The sequence below is a fragment of the Coturnix japonica genome, unplaced genomic scaffold (assembly GCF_054131305.1).
Source record: "Coturnix japonica strain WE unplaced genomic scaffold, WE-NBRP24 Scf048, whole genome shotgun sequence".
Lineage (NCBI taxonomy): Eukaryota > Metazoa > Chordata > Aves > Galliformes > Phasianidae > Coturnix > Coturnix japonica.
Window position 1 is genome coordinate 1155308 of NW_028188951.1, and position 23753 is coordinate 1179060.

Sequence of the window (23753 nt, forward strand, 5' to 3'; positions counted from 1 at the left end):
CATGTATCAGAGGACTCAGGTGGTAAAATTAGGATTTGTTTTAGGATTATCCTCTTTAGCACTCACAGTAGAGAGCTGGAACTCAGCGGAGGCAGGAGCTGCTCCTTTGCAGAGGGGAATTGCTGCTGCGTGAGGCACTGGAACAGCCCTGTAGCATTCTTCTGGTCCCAAGAGAAGCTCAATAGGGCAGACAGTATTTGCTGTTTTACGTGCAAACTGAGCTGCTCCTGCCAAGTTTCTATAGACTGCTGCCTTAAATGAGTGCTGATTTGGTAATCTTTCAAATGAAAAAGGAGAAGGGATACAGTGCTGTACTGGATACCACTTCAATTACAGCACTGATCCCACCAGGGAAAATCACTTATAAATACTTTTCTGCAATCAAGTCCTATTTGAAAGGATATCTATCTAAATTTATTCTCTAACGAAAGGATGCTTCTAAAGACCAGCAGTAAGTTGTATCTGCCAGGAGGAATTACAAATATTCCAAAAAGGGTTATGTGAATAGGCAGAAGGGAAGTCACAGCCGTACACAGAAATTTCACCCCGAAGTGATTTTAAAATAAGCTTTTTTGGATATTATTTTACCATAGACTCAACTTTCTGTTCATCTGGAAAGTGTCTTTAAAACCCATTTTCCTCCCCCCTTTCCTTCCCACGTAATGGGTCATTTTTTTTGAATTGGGTAACTCAGTTTCATTTTTGGAACCATGTAAAGATCTTACTGCAAGTGAGGATGACTCATGATGCTCAGAGAAACTTTAAAGGATACTACTTGAAGTACAAGAAGTTTTGGTTTGCTAAGTGCCAAATGTCTTTATGTGACAGCAAATATATACCCAACAAGCAGATAATTCTTCTGTTTCTCTTGCAGTGCTGAAGTCTTGCAGCTGTTCTGTGTTGGTTTAAACAGCAGTAGCTACAAGCTCCTACCACATTAACACCCATCACACATTTTCAATGGGCAGCTGAGTATCACTGGTGTACATGTAATTAGAATGCTTTTGGCGAAAGACATGCAGAAACTGCAAAAACAGAAGCATTAAAAGCTTTTCTTCCTTTAAGAAAAAAAAAAAAAGAAATAATCAAAATTGATAGAAAAGTGAGCAAGGAAGGAGAACAGACCATCTGTGTCCTGTACCACAAGCAACCCATTAACAACACACAATGAGTTACTACAGGGTAAATGTAGAGAGAGTGTGTGATAAGGCAGCTTGTCCAACTCAAAGACCAGCAGAGATGGAAAATTCAGGGGCGCTTTGCTTTTGGTTTTTGGTGTCTTTTGTATCAGCCTACGTGGCATATGAGGAGAAGCTGTGATCTTGGTCCCAGCTCACCAGCCTCCATTCGCTGCTCAATGCAAAACCAGAACAGTGGTTTTGCAGAACAGAGAATACGATCTTAATACTTTTTACTTCAGCTCTCACTTGGAGACTGAAATAAAGACTGAGGAGGATATCTATAAGAAAAACATTAACAAGCAGAACTTGGTTAGCCACTGGTCTTGCTCTGCATTAGAGCACATGCATGTTGTCTGCTTTTGCTGGTGACACATCCCAGATGAAAAATACTGCATCAGTGCTGCAGCCGTACAAGTCACACCCATGGTGCAGATAGGGATGGTCTGGCTATTGTCATCCTAATCTTGAAAAGCCGCTTGGGCAATAAAAAAATTGTCCCACTCAAAAGGACAAATGTTATTTGAAGAGCAGCAATGGTAAAGGATGTGGCTGGAAACACCTGTAGCTATTTCCTTTAAAATCAGGCCTAAGAACTTTCAACCTCAGTGTCTTGCTTCTTAAACATGAAAATAAGAGTAGCAATAATGCTGGCAATAAGAATAAATAAGGCTTTTAAGCACTTGTTAGATGAATTATTTCACTCCTGACTGATAATCTCATGGAGATTCTTAAATGGAACACACTGTGAAGGTGCAATTAATCTTCTTTATAAGCAACCAGTACAAGGAAGTTTATTAAATGCAAGCAAAACTGTGGACTTTGTCAGAAGACAGCAGAAAACCCCCACAATCTAGATTATTATTTTTTGATATTTTTTTGATTTATGCAGAATGTACAATCTATTTGAATACAAAAGGTCAAAAAAGGGATTGATATGTCTGCCAAGTTTCTCAACATGTTAAATAAGTTTGGGAGGTTGTTCTACTGTTTAGCCAGACAAGCCCTAAGGAGAAAAGTCTTAATAAGAAGCAATTTCTGAAATATGCTAATCAAAGATCATGCCTTGTTAATCAGATTTCTACATGACTAGGAGCAGATGCTCATCATCTACAGAAGAAAAGACCCTTGGGAGTAAGATGAAACATAACAACCATATTTGTCACCACAGTTCTTTGTTTCCTAAAGCAATGAGTACAAAGTTTTTGAAAACCAAGAGCCAAAAGTAGAAATAAAAAAAAAAAAAGAAAGTGGAAAGATGAGCAAGGAAGACAAAATGAAAGCTAAGTTGTTTTATAGATGTTATTTTATCAGCTTTAAAAATCACACCCATCCCTCTTCTATGTTAGAGTCTGCATGATGTTACTCAGGTTTGCGGGCAAGAATAACAAAAACATCTTATGCCTACTTGCATTGTGTGTGAATATTTCTCAGTTTTCCTTTATGCTGAGACTGCAGGAGAAGGTGATCTGGTTAGTTAATCTGACCTAATGGTGGCTGAAGTTTCTACTTCAATGGTTGCAACAATTTGTAGGAAAACTGTACTTTCTTGTTCTGGTGGCTGTACAAGTCAGCTGATAGCAGTGCAAAAGGGAAAAGCTTTCACCTGTATGCAATGACCCAGAACTGATGCCAGGCCCATTTACACAAGATGCAGGAATCAGAATTCCTGCAATTAAGAGGCAGAAGATTTGCATTCCCTTTTTAAGTTAAGCTTTTAATTATGCATAGCAACATGAGATATCTCTTCAAATTATGTTAAAATTCTCTGGTTCCATTATAGACATATTAGAATAATTGGGAAAAAATAAACAGGAAGATTGCATCAGATCGTTAACAACCTCCTAATGGCATGTTGGTAGCTTTTGCCAATGCTGAAAGGACTATGAACACCAGTTGCATCCCAAATCCTATTCCTTGCTGCTTCTGCAGAGGAGACCAGAGGACATTTGCGTCTGAACTGTACGCACTTTACACTCTCCTCTGTGTGCCCTCCAGCAGAGCCTGTGAGTCAGCAGCATAAATCAGCATTGGACAAAGACCTAGCAACAGCGTTAGAGATACTTTTCTATTGCATTTCATATTTGTATATATTACCACTATAAAAGAAGACTTATGACTTGGAGGAAACTCCTTAGTTCAGATAATGGCTGTACAGGGAGAAGTTGCTGTTTAAGGCCATGCTGTAGCTGTGGGTCACGTGTTAATCCCAATAAATTTATTTTTCACTCATTTGACTTTAGAAGGGTGATAACAAATAAATGCTCTCAGAGTGTTACAGCAATGGATGTGCAATCCTGCAGAAACTGTACGACTCGTTCCCAGCAAGATTTATGAGCTTGATTTTGTTTTTATGACCATTTGTTTGAGGGAAGAGAATAATTTGAAACTCATGGCTGGTTAGTGGAGCTGAAACAAACTACACAATCAAAAAGAAATGGCATTATGTAAATATCAGGGTTTTTTTTGTTTTCAAAACTGCCTAACAATAAGTACTATCATCATTCAATGACAAAAATACTTCTGTGTAATGAAATGTCAAAAGCAGTTGCTTTTATGAAATCCCCTTGAAACCATTCTCGGTATATGAGAAGAACTTCTGTTGAGAAAGGTACGATGAACTGGAAAATGGTACCTGCTGTCTTCAAGACGGAGATCCTGGGGCATATTGTTAAGACAAAAGAGACTGATAATATAACAAAGCCATTCAATTAAACGATGCGTTACATTATAGGTGTGTATTCCAATGTCATTATGTGTTAATTGATTCCAGCTAGGTGTGCAATCAGCAGCAAGGGCCTGGCAGTGAGAAAGCTGTGGAGGACAGCAGGTCAGGGCAGGGAGGAAGGCTGACCCTCACCTGGCTTCCTACACACACAGCATGAAGCTCACAGCAAACTGCAGATCCAAGAGGGAAAGTTTCAAATCAGTATCTCGTCCCTACCAAAGAGAAAATGTAATCAAAGCAGCTGAGAAGTGACTTGCAGGAATTATTCTGCTCTTCAGGAAAACCATCCTATAGCAAACGTACAAGAAACCATGAAGTCAGCTTAAGCATAAATTAATAAAAAACTCTCCAACCTTTGCCCTTGGCTTTTTCTTGGAAATCAGCATGCTTTCAATGCATGATAGCTAACATATGGCTAAAACAACTTTTGATTTTAACATTTCAGCTGCTCCATAGATTTACCTTCTGTTCAGCTTTAAAGTAGATAATGACCTTGTGCTTTTTTCTGCCTATAACCTTATGAAAGTAATATTTTCCTGTATTACAGGTTAGTAAGTGGCCACATTGAGTAGCTTAAGACTACTTTGTTGGTGCTGAGTGTAACACTGCTTCTCAGAACTGCTACTGCTAACTCTGGTTCCAAAAAGTGTTACTTAATAATAGAACATGAACCCTCTCATCAATTGCAGACGATTATCAATTTTTAAGTTCTGCTTCTACAAATCTTGGCATAAATCAGTGTGCTTCATTAGAGAGAAAGCTGGTGTTAACCCTCCTCCACCTCTAGGGGAGAACGTGTCTTCAATTAACAGGCAGATATTTAAGTCCCTCTTTCTTTCATGTTCTCTCTCCATGTAATTACTCAGAGCAATCTGCATACATAAATCAATTTGGTTGAAAATTAATTACGGTGGGCCTGCATGTTTCAGACATGTATGAGAGTTATTTTCAGTAAATTAGATTTCTCAAGGCAGTTTAACAGTACCATCCTAAACTGTCATCGCTGCGTAGTATTTTTGTATAGTTTTGGCTTGGGGAACCCTAACACGGGAGAGGCCGAAGATGTTGGTACAGCAGACAAAAACGTCAGTTTTCATTTTTACAAGCACTTCCAACAATCTTTCCTTACAACTGACATCTTAATTTCTTTTGACATTTGTAAGGGCTGTGCAGGTCAAAAGGTGCTCTAAAGGACTCTACAGATTTCCTTTGCGAAGCAAAGCAAAGAATGTGAGAAGTACAAATTACCTTGAAAAGTATACAGAAGTCTGATACTGTGAAAATAAGTGAAGAAAGAAAAGTGTGAGCCAAGGAATGTGCTTCCATTGGTGGATATAATAATCAGTCACAGGCATCAATGTAGGTATTTGGTTAGTAACTAGTAAAGAGACATGTAAGACTAGAAAAGACCAGAATTGGTTTTCTAAAGAATCATAAACAAGAAGCTCCTGGATTGATTTTCTGGCAATGAATAGTTATGATTTATATTTCAATATACTGCAAGTAAATCTCAAATATTTCTCCACATTGGGACAGGTTTTTAATATTTCACATCCTTAGGCTTGTTTAGCTAATACATTCACCTTTCCAACACCTTCTTTGGAATCTAAAAAAAGAAAACCCAGCACATATCCACTGGATCAAAAAAAAGCTGTCAAATCCAGCCACAAACTTGTTCTCTTTTCCAGCTATCACAGGGTGCACTTTGTACTCTCCAGCCTCTAGGGCACAGGTTCAACCAACATGCAAGCAGAGACCACTCACACTGGTTCGATAAAGCATAACCTGGCATTACTGCCATAACATCGCTCTATGTTCCAAACACTTCTGCTGTATGATGATGTTTGCTTGGCTGAGTCAGAGATGAGGGTGTGTTTCTGCATAAGGAGAAAGTGAAGGCAAAACAGACCTAAAAAAACCACAGACAGAAGGACATCACTCAGACGTCCCATTCAATTTTTAATTCCAGGAAGTATTAAGGATACAAAAATGATCCCATTCACAGGGGCTCATGGAGCTTCTATAGATGTTAAATGACAGGAGATCTGTGGATTTGGCCTCAGTGTCCCAAGAGCCCCTGGAGTGATGCAGCATGAAGCTTCCTGGGATAGCACTGGGGAGCTTTAGAATGTTCTAATCTTTAGTTGGTAGAACATGAGAAAATGAAAAACCTCTGCTTCTGCCTTGCAGGGAGGACTCAGTTCTATAATAATGGAACATCAGCACAGGAGCAGAATTAAAAGCATGGCTGTTTCCTTTGGTCAGCCTCAGCTCTGTTCTTGTTTTACAGAGATCCCATATAATGATGCAGCCCAGCATCTCAAAAACCAGGCATCCTGCTACTTGCTCTAAATGATCTCCACCCTACTGGCTTTCCACTGCTCTGCCAAAACAGCTATAGCTGTTTCTGTAGGAAAGCTATTAATGAGTCTGCTTCCTCTTTGGTGCCTCCAAGCACCTGTACCACTTCCGGACCAAACGATGCTTGCTCATACTTTCAATTTTCTAGAAAATGTAAGGCCAAGAGAGAGGAAGCACATGGATATCCACACTGGTACATCTCGTTAGCTGTGAAATAATTGTTAAGTCATATTTTACTTTTGTGTGATGCTAAGGTGCATTTTCCCTATGTGTGATCAAGTTTGGGACACATGATATTGGATGATTCCCAAACTTCAGATCCTGGTACCACAATACAGCTTCATTTCTCTCTCTCCAGAAGCCAGTAAGACTTAACTCTCATGCTACTGGGGAAATATTGGAAACATAAACTGGGAAGATTAAAAATTTCTAACTATAATCAAAACCATAGGAAACTACCAAAAAAAAAGGGAAGATATTTAAGATGTGTGTAGCTGACAACCCTGCGGTAACTCTGAAATATCAGATACAATTCATTCCACAAATTGACCTAGGCAATTTTTGCTTTTAGTTACACTGGAGTAAATAATTTATTCAGTATGATTTCATTTAATACAAATTATTTTACTCCAAGGCCAACTGAAAATAAAACAGTTCATGCCTTCTTCTGAAAGTAATATCTTGAATTATTCATGCGCAGTTAGAGACACACCTTTCCCATTTCAGATGAATACAAACAAGTATTTGGATTTGCTCGGGGGGAGAAGTTGCACCGTATTTCACAAAGCATTTCTCAATAGCTCTGAAGCAGTCGTAATCTATGCTTTAACTGAAGCAATGAAATAATGGGGAAAAAATATCAGGATTTGATTTGGATAGATAGTTTCTGAGATACTGAACCCTCTTCCAACTTTGATTAAAAACTATAATGCATTGTAATACTGTGACATATGAGAGAAGAAAAAAATTCACAAAATATAATTGAAATAAATATCTCTACATATAGATCTCTTCTTTCCAGAAACCCATCTCCTACCAATCAAATGTTATCATTCCTCAGTACGCATTTTATGTCACTAAATCTCACAAATAACAACTAAAAATATACTCATTAACATATATGTATTGCAGAAGGAAATTCTGAATGTTGCTGGAAATAAAAAATAGGGATCAAAGGATTGCTTATATGAATCAGTATTCGAGTAGGCACAGTTATAATTATTTCCTAACACAGTGTTACAGAGAAGTAGGCTCATAACAGGAATTCTGGGTATGGAAACCTGACAAGGTCGCTCTGTTTGTCGACAGACGGAATGTCAGTGCAATAGATGTACAGCAGTTCCCAGCCAGGCACCCTGGCTATTTCCACATGCTCGTATTTAAACACTGAAATAGATAACGTGTTCAGCGAGAAAATGAGAAAATCCCTATGTGTTCTATTTGTCATACACTAAGATATGCGAAACAGCATTTGGCATCAAACATTATCAAATACTGAATGTAAAATACACAAGTGCATTTTGTGTTTATAAGGTACAATACTGTTAGCAATGTTTGAAACAGAGTGTCCTGGAAGAATGACCAACTTTTCTCTTGTTCTTAGCACATGCCCTCATGTGCAGTGGATGGCCCAGTCATTGGGCAAGAAGGAAAGGACCACCTTACGTTGTGTTCTTGTACTGAATGATCATTATGGTTCTTTTCAACCCAGGCTGTTCTATGATTCTTTGTGGCTTGGGGCAAATAAGTTAGCCCCTCTGTGCTGCCTTCTGTTTTCTAGCATTTAAAATGGGGACAGTAGTACTGACCTGTTTTACAAATGACCCAGGGACTTTTGGAAGGCATCACAGAATATGACTGATTTGTAATGTAATCGTTTTAAAGCAGCTAAATTCTGCAGAACTAAAAGCCGTTTCATGTTCATTTATGACAGTCTGATTGTCTCCATGGAAACATGGGCAAAACATCATTTCTGCATCAGCACAGGAAGATTTGTTTCCATATTATATTAGTTCTAGTGTTCACTGAGAAAAACAAATGCAAAAATAAGAGATTTTTCAAAGATGGATTTCATTATGAAAAGAGTGTTTTCAGTCCTATTACATGCGAGTTGTCAGGGATGTCAATGTGATACCACAGGGGAAAGCCTTGCAAGACAAGCAACATTCTGCAGAATATCTCTGAACTGGGGATAAAAATAGAAGTTTAGAGGTGTAGTATTTATTGTGAGAAAAAATCACAAGAACCAGGAAGTTACAGGCATTTTAGCCATGAGCCAAACAAGCAAAAAGCCTGCGGAATGAAGGCTGCTGGTACTGCTCGTGGTTGGTACATCATCCAGCAATCTGCACAGCAGAGAATACAGCAGTATAAACTATCTAGGGTCTGCCTAGCGTAGCTGATTGTTGTGTAATGTTTTATTTCTTTTGAGAGGAATAACCAAAGCAGGAAAAGATCAAGCTCCTGTATGGACAATTGCTTAGTTATATAAATTGATATCCAGAAGGGAATAGAATGGGAAATGAAGGGACAAATGCCTATCCTGGATGGTTCTAAAGTACAGTGAATATGAACACAGCAAAGAAAATTACTTCATCTAGCATGAGTTAACAGAAACCAGCTTTACGAAAAAGCAATGAATATCTAATATAATTTCTCCCTCTACACTGCAAGAGGAATTCTCTAATGTGAAACAAATAAAGATGAAAATTCATGAACTACAAAATCATTTTTGAGAATTAACTCTGCATTGTGGTTATTTACCAGCAATAGCTGGGATTGTGCCAAAAGCAGAAATTTGGGAACTGAGAGCTTCTAAACAACAGGAGTATGGAGACTTGTGCACAGAATGAAATGAAAAGGTAAAATAAGCAGCTAACCTCAGAAGAGGAAAAACACATTGTCAGGTGTGTTGGAAGACAAAGTGGCAACAAGTTAAAGCATTTGCACTGGAAATTAAAGAGGACTGTGGTAGGACAGCAGTTTAAAATATGAAGTTGTAGGACTCATGCATCCTAGAAAATCAACACATACAGAAGCATGGAAGAAAGAGACCCGAACCATTGCATTGTTTCCACAAGTTTTCTTCTTGCTCCACTTTAATTGCTGCAGAAGTGTGGGGAGTGATGATGAACCTTTAATTCATAGAACCTACAGTTCCTTTCTTGGTACTGAGACTTCAACATTAATTGTCAAAAACAACACATCACCCACACAGCTGCTGCTGAATCAACACACTTTATGTTTCACTTTTTTATGGTCCTCTGGCAAATGCATACAATGCCAAAATTCTACTCTTATTATTGCATTCCAAGACAAGTCAGTATGTCGTTCGATAAGCATTTGCTGTTTATTTTTGGAGAAAACACAAAAGCAGCATTTATAAGGCTTTAAATGAATTCACAGCTCAGTCAGAATGCTTCCTTATATAAAAAAAAGCAACCCTATACACTCATGAAGGCATCATCTGATAAAAGAGAAATTCCATTTCCTTTGCCTAATACTCAGCTAAAATAATTCTGAAGAAAGATCCTTTACAAAGAATTAAACTTGGAGCAGTTGCTCGTGGACACTCAAGTAACTGCCTGGAATAACTAAAATGTTATTTTGTCCTTTTCCCACTGAGAAAGAGCCCGGGTTGCCTCAGGCAATACAACAGCAAATTTTGTAACTTTGCACACAGCATGGTAGCTAAAATACACTTCTACAACAGAGGAACAACTGTTCATAAGAGAATTGCTTGCTTTCTGAATCACATAGGCAAGAAATGCCATCAAAAAGAGTAAGCTTTCTGAGTTGCAGAGTAACACTGAATTATTCAGGGTTCGTGATGTACATACTACTTTTTATTAGGACAAAGATAAAATACAGAGTCCTAATAAAAAAAGAGCCATATATATCAGTAACCTTGAATAAATCAAACATAAAGTAACAATGGAATTGGAAAATGAGTTTTACTTCCTTCAGGGAAAAAAATATATATATATATCTAATATTTCCTGAATCAATTTGTCTGATTTATCTGCAGACATTTCTGAAGGCATTGCCCCAAATTTGGGACACGAATATTGTGAAGAGCAAGAAACAGTGTTACAGTGGTTTAGGGACGGGACATGGGGTGGACACAAGCAGGAACCATCACTGTAATTCTAAATGGATTAACTCAGTCTTGATCTGAAGAGATGTAAATGTTACCAGTATGTGCTATCCCTTCTCGACTGTATAATTACCTTTCGGTAGAGAACACTGAAGAGGATAAGTACTGGATTTCCAAATGGAAGGAAATCCAAATATCAGATGCTTTTCCAGTTTCAAACAAGATCCTTATAGAAAAATGACATGCAGAAGATTGCAAGACATTAACCATGACCTTCATATCCAGGAGAAAAAAACAATTTATACAAATGTGCCATGATGTTAAGGGAAGACAAACTATATTTCAGGTTGATTTATGTATCCCACTGCTTCTTCTGAAGAATATTTTAATCAGCAAATCAAGATTTCAGGAAGGTTACATCACCACAAAGAGTTGTTCTCTATAATGAATAGAAAGGGCTGAGAAAGATGTGCAGTAAGACAAAATGACATCATGCTAAACTTGGAAGCAGAGATTTGATGTTTCAATTCAGGGTATTTAATTCAACTATGTATGTAATCATGCATTGCTCTTCCACAGAAAGTATACATGCCTACAAAAATATGAAGATGTTCAAAAACATAATGAAAGGAAACATCAGTATCTGAATGCATTATTCGGTGTGCGTGCCTGGTGTAACGGAACTATGAGGATATATCATAAGAACTCTGATTAAACTACGGTAAGAGCCGTTGTACTAACGTGCAAGTTCTAATGAGGAAATTCATTTCTCTCTTCCTCATATAGTATCAATTTCATGCCCGATGGGTTTTTAAATGGGCCACAAATCCTCTTTCTTTCTTTTTTTTCTTTTTTCTTTTTTTTTTTCCTTAAATCCAAAGCAATGTTACAGTACGAGGGTTTTTAATGTAAGATCAACAGTCAACAGCAGACAAGATATTTATTAGGCATAACAGACTCCTTGAACATAGAAGAACCTATATGAAACATGGTATGTGTGCAGCCTGTACTATAGGCTGTCACTATTTGCTAATACATGGACATCTTTTACAGGACTTGGAAAACACCTTGGAATTGTGAGGCATCAAAGTGGCAGCACCATCTCCCCCATCAGTAGATTGCCTCAGTATCTCTACTTTGAAGTTTCCTAGCAAGCTAATTAATTTAGCAATTCCTCAGGCTGTGGAAAGATTTGAAACTCACATGTTCTGCTGCTGGTAATTTGTTAGTGTGTCTACATTTTACAATGCTTAACTACGTTTTCAGGTGGATTTCCAGATCATTTCATTTTATAATGAAATGGGACAAAACTGAAAGGCTGGACCTAGAAGGACTTGACTGAACCTCACAATTTACAAGGCTTGAGAAAGAAAGTGAAAACTTGGCACACTCGTAACTACAGACAAAGAAGACTGATGTGCGTCGTTACCTGCAGTAGGCTGTCATATTTTTGTAGTGAAATAAAACACTGATTAGTCTCTCTTTCCTGTAAGAGATCATCATGCTTAAAGTCCCAGAGTGCCAGTTCTCTAAAATGCTGTTTATGTACAACTTTCTAACTTGCAGCCTTAAAGAACCCCATAGAAATTTTAACATCCTTGCAGAGCCGTTACCTGTATGTCTAAGTGCCTGTTCCAGAGAAACTGCACATTAAAAATTCCCATGTTCTTGCAGATACTTCTCCTTTAATGATGAGATTCATAGACCAGAGGAAACTTTGGTCTCTTTGGGATCAGAATTTCACATTATGTTAAATGATTGCTATCACAGGACTGATAAGAAGGCAGGAAAACTTGAAGTCTACTTAAACAGCAGCTTTGATCACTTAAAGTGCTTCCATTTCACTGTTAATGTATTTGGGGGAGAAAAAATCTCAAGCTAAAAAGAAATCAACGTAAATACAAGAGTAGACATAAAATTTCTTGCCACTCTTGTGATAGCTTGGCAACGTATATTATCATACTATGCTCTACAAGAGCAAATGGAAGACAAATATTTGTGACGTATGGGCCCATGACCCTACATCTGCCTGCTGTTAAATTTCCTGTGTCTTTGCTGCTTGTACTTGAAAGTGCTTTCGGAACTAGAATCTTTCTTTCCATTTTCAGCATTCTCCACGAAATGAATAATTCACATCCACTTATTCGCTTTAATTGCTGAATGCTGGGACTTGCAACTGGGTAATTAGCTAAGAAATAATACTGAATTTATTGTTTAGGCTCTCAATTATACCAAATTAATGTAAAGATGACAGTGCACATTCATATAGGAAATATACAAAACCAGCATAATAAGAACAGTTAAATAAGGATCAAATGAGTATCTTAACATCATATGCATATATCCAGAGATTTCTATTTAGTTCATCTGATAGGATTTTGAATTCACAGAATTCTGTAATATAAGGTAGCACTGACAAATATGCCTTTCTTCTTAGCTTTGAATTTATTACTCTAAAAATTGATGAAATGTATCGAAACCAGCTGGTCAGTTGAATGCATCACTGAAAATCCATATGATTCAGATCAACAAGTTGCTTAGGAAATTAGGTGGAAATGAAAGGAATAAGCTGCATTTACTGATGGGATATACATCACGGTGTAGAAGTAACACTGATAAGGTAGAAGGGAGAGATGCAATGTCAACCAGAAGGCAGTACTTAGATAAGAGCATATGCTCACAGCAGCTCTTGGGAAAGGAATGTGGGCTTGGAGAAGCATTTTGAAAATTGGATTTGCAAAGCTGGCATCATACACAAAAGGCGTGATAGCACGACATAGAGCTATTCTAGTTTAGGTGTGACAGATAAAGCCAGACTACTACATTGAAACCTCTTGAATTCCTATGTATTTAGCTGTAATCTAGCCAATGAGTATACAGCTTATCATCCTGATGTAGGGCACAAAGAATGAATTCCCTCATTAATACAAATAGAACTTTCAGTTCCTAGCAACTCATAGTATGAAGGTCTGTAAGAACGTGCAGCTGGTCATGCTCAATTAACTGAGCTGCTATGCTGAGCACTTGTAGGATATGGCCCTAATAAACATTCTTGTGGTCAGTCTTTACATTTGGTATGTTACAGGATTTTATGTTTAAAATGCAAAATGCTATGTTTAGAACATCCCCTAACTAGCATATATTAATCAGGTGTTCTCACATCAAGTATTAGCTTGCAAACAATAAGCTTATTCATTCAATGTTCTGGCGAAACAGAGAAATGTCAACTACTGCATATTCCTATCTATTGTTGAAGTTACATTAAGAAGGAAAAAAAAAAAGGAATAAAATTAAAAATAATTAAAAACAAAACAACAAAAAAAAAAAGAAGCAAGCTTGGATTCTATGGCATCGCACGTCTATGTGACACAAGAGGATAATTTCATCTCAACAACTTCAACCTCCCTTACCTACGGCTTCCTACTTTCAGTCCCCCATCATCTGCCCCATGACATCTGAGTTCTGCTCATGAACACTGTACTGGATGTCAATTCTAAGATGGCAGGATTTGGCATTCAAAATCAGAAACTTTTAAATTGTTGACATGCTCAAATAAAAAATAGTAAATACCAAGGACAGTATTTTAAGTGACAGTGAACATGCTGAACATATCCCTGAACATGAAGAAGTTATCTTCGTAATCAATTCAAATTCTTATTCCAGGTGAGTGGCTGAATATGTGTGTTGGGAAATCTGTTGTGTAGAAAGGCATTACACACTGCTCTCAGTGAAGGGGCTGCTAATGGTGAGAGTAATTGCCATTTCAGTAATACACTTCCAAACTGAAGCATTTCTTGTAATAGACGACAATTTGAAGTGCTTGGTGTTTATTACACATCAGGGAGTACAGTCCCCCAATACATTCTGTTCCACATTTCCTTACAAACTATATAATTCGAAGGGGGAAAAATATGCAAGATCCTCCATTTGAGAGACTACAACAAAAAATGAAAACATTTATATAACTTAAATCTGACTCACATACATTTCCACTGTCTAAAATTCTCAAGTGTTTGAGAACCACCAGCTGGGAAATGGCATTGATGCGGAAATGTCAAGACTTTAACATAGCAGTTTGGAAACCATCTCACTTCACATTAGATTCCAACACTGTAGATATCTGAAACTTAGCTACTCTTCTGACTTGCTTTTATCTTTGACAAACTTAAGACGAGAGGAATTACATCCCAGAGTACCTATTTGTACCTATTTGCTTGTACCAATGAGAAACAGAAAGCAGACAACTAGATCTACAATAACAGGCACAGAGATGTAGATAACTGAATCCCTGTTACTGTGATGTGCCCTCCTGATAATGCAATTATCTGGAGGAGTAAATCTGGGATGACTTTGGTTGGTTCCTATATTATTAAGGTAATGCTATCAAAAGTATTTTATTGTTAGCAATGTTACTGTGGAAAAATAAAGGACATCTTGAAAAAGGTTCACATAATTATTTGTGAAGAACCCAGAAATGCTATACTTCAGTCTTTTTTTTAGGGCAGTTTTTAAAGTATTTCCCTTGGATGGGGAGGCAGAGATGGGTGTGCTATCTTCAGTTAGTCATCAAAAGAAGTTTCAAAAGCATTCAGAATGTACACGTTGAATGCAGTCTGCAATACATCAATAAGTACCATTCTTACAGCATGCTCAGCCACGTACCTGAAGTCTAAGGACCTATCCCTGGGTATCTTCTGAGGCTGGAGGCTTAAGAGCCTGGTAAGCAGTACTACAGATTCCCTGTTTAAAATATGTTACGGTGACTTTCTTAAGCTTATACTTCACTTATCTGTCAGAGCCGATGGCTTGATTTGACAGATAGCACCTAATATCATTAGCACTTCAGGATGATTTTAAATGGCTTTGGAAATCCTTCAAGAACCCAGTGGAACTGCTTGAGCTTCACTTGAGCTTGTGGAAGAATGAAAGCATGAGTTTTATCAGTCTTAAGTAGGGAAATGCAAGAATAAAGGCAGACACAGAGTTCTGCCATCTCTGGCTGCCAGTTCTGTGCTAGTTCACTGAAATGGGATTCTCTGTCACTGAGTTAGTAAAACTGTACGCTATTTGCAAAGGTTGGAAGCTTCTATATGCAACTGCATATAAAGAAGACCTCATTCTCAAGAAGAGTGGCCTCTGCTGGCTATTTGAAGGACCAGCATTGACAGAATTAAGGACAGGATTATTTTATTTGTGCTGTATACAAGAAAAATCCCTGTATTTTCACAGAAATGTGAATAGAGCCCCAAATGTGATATAGTAAATCTTAGAAGAGATGCAGGCTACACTCCTCACCTCTGAGCTCCCTGCTAATCTATTGCAGAGATGTACCAGGAAACAATTTCAGGGCATACTGCGTCTCGCTCTGTCAGCCAAGCGAAGAATAGTACAGTGCTGCCAGACAGCACAGGGGCTCGGGAGAACCAAAATAACCGCATGAAAATATCCTGCAATTGCAATGTTTAGTGGATTTGGGAAGAATTTCCCACCCATACACAAAACTCAAGCAAGAAAAGAGACAGATCAGATCTGCATTGCATTCCCTATAAGAATCAGGTAAAAGAACTGGTATTGACTGGTAAAAGAATAATGCCATTCAAATGGCATTAACAAGTCATAGCAAGGTCTCAGTATGATTTGTTTTATGCACATCAGCTACAGGAAGCAGCAGAAAAAAACACCGTGTTGCTGAATCCATGAACAAACAATTTATGCTCTTAGATATACTGTGATTGCACATGTATTTAATATTTGGGGTGATCAATGCCCTTTGCAAATCAAAGCTGAAAACTCTAATGTTTTCCAAATCTCAATATGTAATCAATTTCCAAATCTCTTTCTCCCTCTGTCATGAAATGCTGTTGTTTTCAGGCAATTATACCTTGAAAACTGTGCAAGACAGAGAAATCTGCCTTCCCACAGCTATTCCTGAAGTCATCATCGTATCACAATATTTTATGACCACTGCTGGGAGAAGAATCTCCATGCCTCGTGGCAGACTTTATCCATAGGATCACCTTCCCAGTACCACAGCTCATTATTGGTCAGTTACCTCAATTTTAAACAAAAGAAAAGGAATTTAAAATGATAGTATAGCACTCTGAATACTGACAGTATAAGCATGAATTCATTCTTTCACCTGTTTTATTTTTCTTTATTTACTTGTTTCACATAGAAGGAGTTTTTAATGGCATGAATGATCTCCTTTGGGAAAACAAATAGCGTAAGTAAAATGCAAAATGATTTTTAGTTTGTTATTCTAATAGCAACAAAAACGTGATTACTGCTGAAGGAGATTGGTGCCTTTCTAAATCCTCTGACATTTATGCAAATACCCCATTGGGTTGTGTTTTTCCTTCTGTGGAGAAAATCTTTCATATCACAGTACAGAAGCAGAGTTTGCATTCCCACTGAGCAGGTTAAAGGTTTTGCCAAGTGCAGCATTAAAGCTGGAGTATCTCAAGGAACACAGCATATGTAAAAGGCAGATGGAAGCAATCTGAAGGCCACCTGAAATATCTCAAAGCAGCAAGTGGCACATATGTATTTATCTTTCAATGCATAGTATGGAAAAGAACCGTACCAGGGCTATCTGATATGCCCATGGAAAATATCAATTAGCAAGAGAAGTGCCAGGCTTTTGCTCCAGGGGAATGCGTGACCAACCTGAATGCCATGGATTTTGGGAGATACTCACTACTTCTGGATGTCTTACTACCTCAGCTGCTTTGCACAGCCTTCATACAGATTAACATGGAGGGAAGCAATATGGCTTACCATAATGCAGTTTCACACTCTCCGTGTAAATTTCCCTGCTGCTTAATTTGGCTCATCAGCCACTGTTCTCCTGCCTCCTTCTCTGCACTGCTGTACGGTTCCATTAAGTCTCCACAGTAATCTATAACAATTGAGTCTGAAGTGAGGCTATTAAGAAAAGACAAAAGCATCTTGCTTCATAGCTCTCTATAAATGAAAAACATATTCCTAATTTCACATTGGAATTTCATTTATTTTAGGCTTATGAAAGGCTCTTACTCTCTAATGATACAAATGGGTGATATATTTCTGTTTTCATTGAGTTTCCGATGTTGAATTTTTCTTCAGCACTGGGTTTGGAATTATTATTTTCTCATATTTTCCACTGAGGATATTTGGTCTTTATTTGTAAGTAAATACAACAATAAGTGAGGAGATAATAATAGTTGGTACAGTGAAGAAGTCTGCCTAGCAATAGCGCTGTCTGTCTGAGTATTCTGGATTATACCAAACCTTGAAAGGTTATAATTGAATGTCACTAAACTTATGACAGATTTCACATTGATAAAAAGGGCATGATAATTAATCACTTGCTTTATTAGGAAGATATGATTCTTCACAAAGATTAAAAACGAGTACAACAGCTGATAATCTGTTAGATCCTCAAGAAGGCAGCTCTGTGAATGTAAGAGACAATAACTGCAAGTTATGTCAGCTGCAGAATACAGATGAACTTTAAGGAAAAGGGCAGTTTTAGCATCAGGGAGGAGACTGCTGGATTAAAATGCAGCCCAAAAGTATCCTGTGTTGATCTAAAGGAACACAGTAATTAGGTATGTGGAATGAAAACCTCAAGAGAAAACCCCAACCTCATGGCAAAACCTTTCCAACATTTGTCTTTCTAATATCATTAGTTTTCCTTTCCTTAACTGAAGGATCCATAGAGCTGACTGCTGGACTATTATCTGCTTAATTAAAGATACATTTGATTTCAAGATTCACCACAATTTCCTTCCCATCACCTTCTATCATCTCTCTGTGAGAGGTTATGCACAAAACTCAAGCAAAATACAAAAGATACTTGAGAACAAGCAGGTGCTTTGAAACTCTACATGAAACAGAAACATCTTCAGCAACAATTCACACCAAACTGTGTTTGCTTTTTATGACAGCAAATAAAAACAAGAGTTTTCCCTTGACCTGATGATACCTATTCTGGTGAGTTATGAATGGTATGGAAATCTGGGCATCTTAAGCTTCTTTGTCACTACTTTTAAGTGATTCTTTCCTTCTCTTGAAAAAGCAAACAGATAAGAGGATAGAGACTGTAGAGACTAGAGCCTGTTTGTGGAACATAGAGACAACTTGTTTAGATGTATGATGAAATTCAGTACCGCTCTAAGCACAGTCGCAAAGCCTACAGCCTACCAGAAGTCTGCAAAGAGGTTTGAACTGGTACAGCAGTGAGGCTTCTAATGTTAACGTGGCTCAGAGTTAACAACTGCTCAGAGCCTTGCTTAGTTTGGAATGGCTGGTTTTGGACAATTTTCATCAACCAACACAGTGATTCAGCACCAACACTGCTAACTGTGTCGTGTTGTGTGTGTTGTTGGATAGAACACACAGGAAGACTAGAAAAAACTTCCGGCTCTGCAAATGTCTTCCCCTCACACCTGAGGAAGAAATGTAATAGGAATGTCATTGGGATATTAATGACAGAAAACTGCTTCAGTTCACACTTTCTCCTGACTGCGCCTCATTAGCTTTGTCTGCCCACCCATGCATTATCTCCTCATAATTTCTTACTAATTATCTTCAACATCAAAGCTTTTGGGTAGCTTTAATACTTACATACTTCAAATTACATTTTATTTAACAGCAGGCTCTTGGATAGATAAAATATAGCAGAAAAAATAGCCTATTGTTAAACCACTGGAGCATGCTGTGCTGTTCAGGACACTGGCAATAATGACTGAAATATTAAAGCACCAACTGCTGGCATCTCCTACAAGGGAGTGTGAAGCATGCGTGAAGGATGGAGGATGGCACCTACCCAGAGTTGAAGGGCTCAGCCTTTATTCAGGTGAGAATGTGAACTAATAACACAGTTGCAAAGCTGTTAGTTACTTAGATCCTCTTTTTGATTCTGTCTTCCAAACCTTTGATGTCTTTGTCAAGACAGAGTCCTAACAAATGTGCTGAAATCATGAAACGGATGGTTCGTTGGAACTGCTCCTTCTCTGTAGCCTTTATTATCAGGCTTAGCAACTACAAACAGTCCTGCAATAGGTGGGCATACTGCCACCTCTCCTGCTGCTGAAGCTATTCCACTGTTAGCCATGCACCACCTGCCCAAACATGGGACCCCTGCTGTCTGACAGCACGGCCAGCTCTGAAGAGCCAGTCGGGCACAGGAAAAGACAGAGATGACATGAGAACAGATCTCTGTTGCCACTGAAAGAAAAAGAGTTCAATTGCTGCATCCTCTGTTGAGGAAGCTGGTAAACAAAAGCCGAAGAGGGTTTTCTCAGCATGACAGGGCACTGTCAGCGCACCAGATTTTTGTGCTGCCCTGTATATACTGGCTTTCATAAGAAAGGATTAGGATTAAAGCTTACATAAACACTTCTTACTCTCAAGGAAAGAGCAAATACCAGACTTCTCACTACAGACAAGTGGAGTTTTCTCCTGCGTTGTTCCAGCAGGCTCTCCAGGAATTAAGAATATCAGACAACTTCTGGTTCCATTTGTGCCAGATGCCCTTCTCCGATCATGCATAACATTCATGCACATAAGCACGAGCTCAAAGTCAGAAAAATAGCAATTTTTTTTAAAAACCACTCTCAGAATTTCCAACTTTAACTGCTCTATGGAAACCAACAAGCAAAAGTACAAAATCAATACTTTCTTTCTTTTCTTCTTTTTCATACTGCCCAGTCCTTAACAGAACTGCACAGTCACCACTGCTGGGAAGAGATGAAGCTAATAACTTAATGAGGTCTCTAAAGGATTACACATTTATGCAGACAGGAAAAATACCTAAATCACTCAAAATTAATCACACAAAGCTTAAATAATTCAAGGCTTAAAACTACATCTGCCAGAGGTCAGAAGAAGGCCTTAGAACAAGATCTATGCAGCCATGATGGTCGACTGTGAAAGCAGCACAGTCAAATGGCACTTGGTCTGTTCACTTACCTCTCTTCACACGGAGCCTACTGGCACCTCAAACCACCTACTGACATCACCAAGTTTCATGTGTGCTCTGGCTACAGCATGTATGCAACTGTTGAGAATTTATTGGGTTCTGATGGTGGCTTTGAGGTGGCCTTCAAAGGACAGTGTTCCACCTGTAGCTAATTCCTGCCTATTGGCCAAATGCACAGCTTGTACAGATCTTTCTCATGCATTTGGCTCAAGCCATTGTGAGACAGGGGATTAACCAACTGGGCTAGTTGGTGCCGTTCAGAAAATAAATTCCTGTTTTTCTGTGTTCATTTTTCCCACCAGGCATGCAATAGATCTCTGCTGTCTTACAAAGCAAACGACAGGCTTTGCCAGGTTGCTAACTTATTCAAAGGGTTAACAATCCTTGCAGAAACAGTAAAGGAAGAAAAAATAACAAGTAGCAAATACCACTGGGCCTATAAATAATTACAAGAACAGATAGCAACTCCAGTAACAGTTCAACAACCTGCTCAGGCATCAAATATCTATGAAATGGGAAAAGAGCCCCGATCTCTTGCAATGTTCAGCAAAAGGACAACAACCACTGCTTCCCATCTGGGCCTAAACTGAACTGTTTCTACAGATGCATCAATACACCAGTATTGCTCTGTGTTTCTGTGTTAAAACCGTGAGTCATTCTCTTCCATAAGTTTGTAATCCAACAAGAAAAAAACCCAAGGCATTCATTGGTTGTTTGCAGCTATATGTGTGACACAACCAGTCCAACCATCGCCTGTACTGAATGCCTGTTATTTTTGAGAGACTTGGCTGGAAGTGTGTCCCACCAGATATCTGCAGTTAATTAATAACATTCTCTTTAGCTTTCATCTTCTCTGCTTTTCATCTGTGGATGTTATACTGATGTACCTTTAGACACAAGTAGTGTTACAGTGGCTTAAATACTTGTTTTAAAACATAGTGGAAGGAGGAGGTTCACTTATTCGTGAAGTTAATTTCAGTAGACAGAGTATTTAAACAAAATAGTTTCTTTTGAAGTACAGATTGACAGATCAAGGAAACATAATTACTGAACAAAATCTCACTGAAAAGCAGTGCAGCTTACATAAGCTCATTAGAACGCAGCTATTTATTTAGCCTCTAAGTAAAAATTTTATAAAAGATAAATGCAGTTATTCCAAACAGTTCAATGACTTGAATGCCTGGGCAATGCATTTAAATGCATTTTTGAATGAATAAGATATGGCCTAACTTCAATTTATCTAAACATAAACCCCTGAGCTACTGCTAAAGATCATGGTCAAAAAATAGTTTATTGTATTACTTGCCTGTTCTTAGTGGTTTACTATACATATCCAGTATTTCCCAAGTAAAAAACATTGCAATGGCATCTTGCTGTACAGACCTTGTCATACTAAAAATGAAACACATAATAATGAGAAAAATATTTTAGCTGGTCAATCATTTGAGATAAACTGGAGTCCAATAACATGGATTAGTTTGAAGTTTGCTAATCAGTAAATCATGCCAAGAAAAGCAATATAAACAACCCTCTCTGTTTGGCTGCCAGGATCTTTAATGTAAGATACAGTTACAATACTGTCTTTAAGGCTAACCATTTTTGTTTTATTTGCATTATCTTGTTGGGGATGTAAGAAATACTGTTTATTTCCTGTAAATCTGTCCATCTTATTGCCAAATGCTTAAAGAACACCTCATGAAAAGTATATCAAGATAGTTAAAAAAGGCTAAGAAAAATTTAGATTAGATGTAATTCTTCACTATGAGGGTGGTGAGGAGCAGGAACAGGTTGACTGTAGAAGCTGTTGATGTCCCATCCCTGAAAGAACTCATGGCTGGGCTGGATGGGGCTGTGGACACCTGGTGTAGTGGGAGCTGTCCCTGACCATGACTGGGGTTTTAAACTGGGTAGTCTTTAAGGTCCCTTCCAACCCAAAACATTGTGTCATTCTATGATCACCCCCAAGCTCTTCTGTCTACACGTCTACTGTAGCACTATGTTGTATTATTGGCATGACTGTCATATCAAACCCACTTAGCTACGGTGCATTTCAGAACTACCCAAGGGTTGTGGCTTGTGTTCATTGTCATTCTTCAAAAAAGCTCACTGAATTTCATTAAATGTGTTAGTAGAAGCTATTCTGTGTTGTAGTTGTGAAAACAGATGTCTAGAGACTGCTGCGTTACAAACCATGAGTGAAATGACAAATTCATCTTTTTTACAGAATAGAAACCTCTGTAAAAGATATAAGAAAACATGGCTCTGTACCAGAAAAGCAATGACAACTGCCCAGTCAGGAGAGGAAAAGGACACAGAAAACAATTCATGCTATACCCAGCATGGGACACCCTGCCCTTGTCCTCCACATGTGCAGAGAACCCTATGGCAGGTAAGCAGGTGAAACTCTTTTACAGGGGCAGGATAGGAGTATTGGAGAGGTCTCCCTGAAACTGCACTACCTGCAAGAGATTCAGATAGTGTCATATGGAGACAGCCTTGTCCTGAAAAATCTGATGCTACTCATAGTAACAGCCATTGCATCAACAGAATCTTTGAAAAAGAGTTGTCAAAAACTGTTTGCCAAGTCCCACTGCACAACAAAAGGTGCCACTACTTAGGAAACACTACTTAGGTGTTCAATGCCATACCAGTACTGTTCAAATGAAGAGACAGACACTGGGAAGCAAACAGAGCAAAACCAATAATAATAAAAAACACTAAAAAAGAAAAAAAAAGAAAAAAAAAAAAGAAGAAAAGAGGGAGATAAAACAGAAATGTTTTACTAAAAGAAGTTATCATAACTAGCAATGCAATAAAGAATGTAATTGCTTTTTGGCTTATGGAATCACATCTCCAGACAAATGTTTATGTAGCACTATGGGGCTAGAATAATTTGCCTCCAAGGATTACCCAGATACATACTGACTGTTTGCTGTATATGCCTAATTAACGTAACATTCTTTAAAGTAGACTGATCATTTTCCAATTCAAACACAGCTTCAGTCCTGCCAAGAGGTTCTTTACAAGCTTCGTGATTGCAAACTGTCCCAGATGGAACAAAGATCAATTATACTGGCATTTAAATCAGAGCAGAGTTTTTCCTTTCTCTTTTCTTTCTTTCTTTCTTTCTTTCTTTCTTTTTTTTTTTTTAATATAATTTAAAATGTGCCTGGTCCTGCACTTTTTATTCATGCACAGCTTCCACTGAACTCAAGATGCTATGTTAATGCCCACTGTAAGTTATATGCTTACACTGGGGATACGTGTGGTCTGGAGAACCACGCTCATGAAAAATACTGCAAAATTAGCCCCAGAAGGATCTTGCCAACACTGCTGTTTAAGCAGCAAATGTAAATTCTGTTCATATTCAGGAGAGAATGAAAGAAAATACAAAAGGTAACTAGGAAATAGGCACTTGAATAGGAA

At 38.1% G+C, this 23753-nt stretch overlaps 1 protein-coding gene across 1 annotated transcript in view; it reads right to left on the reverse strand.

The window, feature by feature from the left end:
- SPOCK1 (SPARC (osteonectin), cwcv and kazal like domains proteoglycan 1) overlaps positions 1–23753 on the reverse strand; it is a 254894-nt gene that overhangs the window by 118987 nt on the left and 112154 nt on the right. The window lies entirely within an intron of this gene.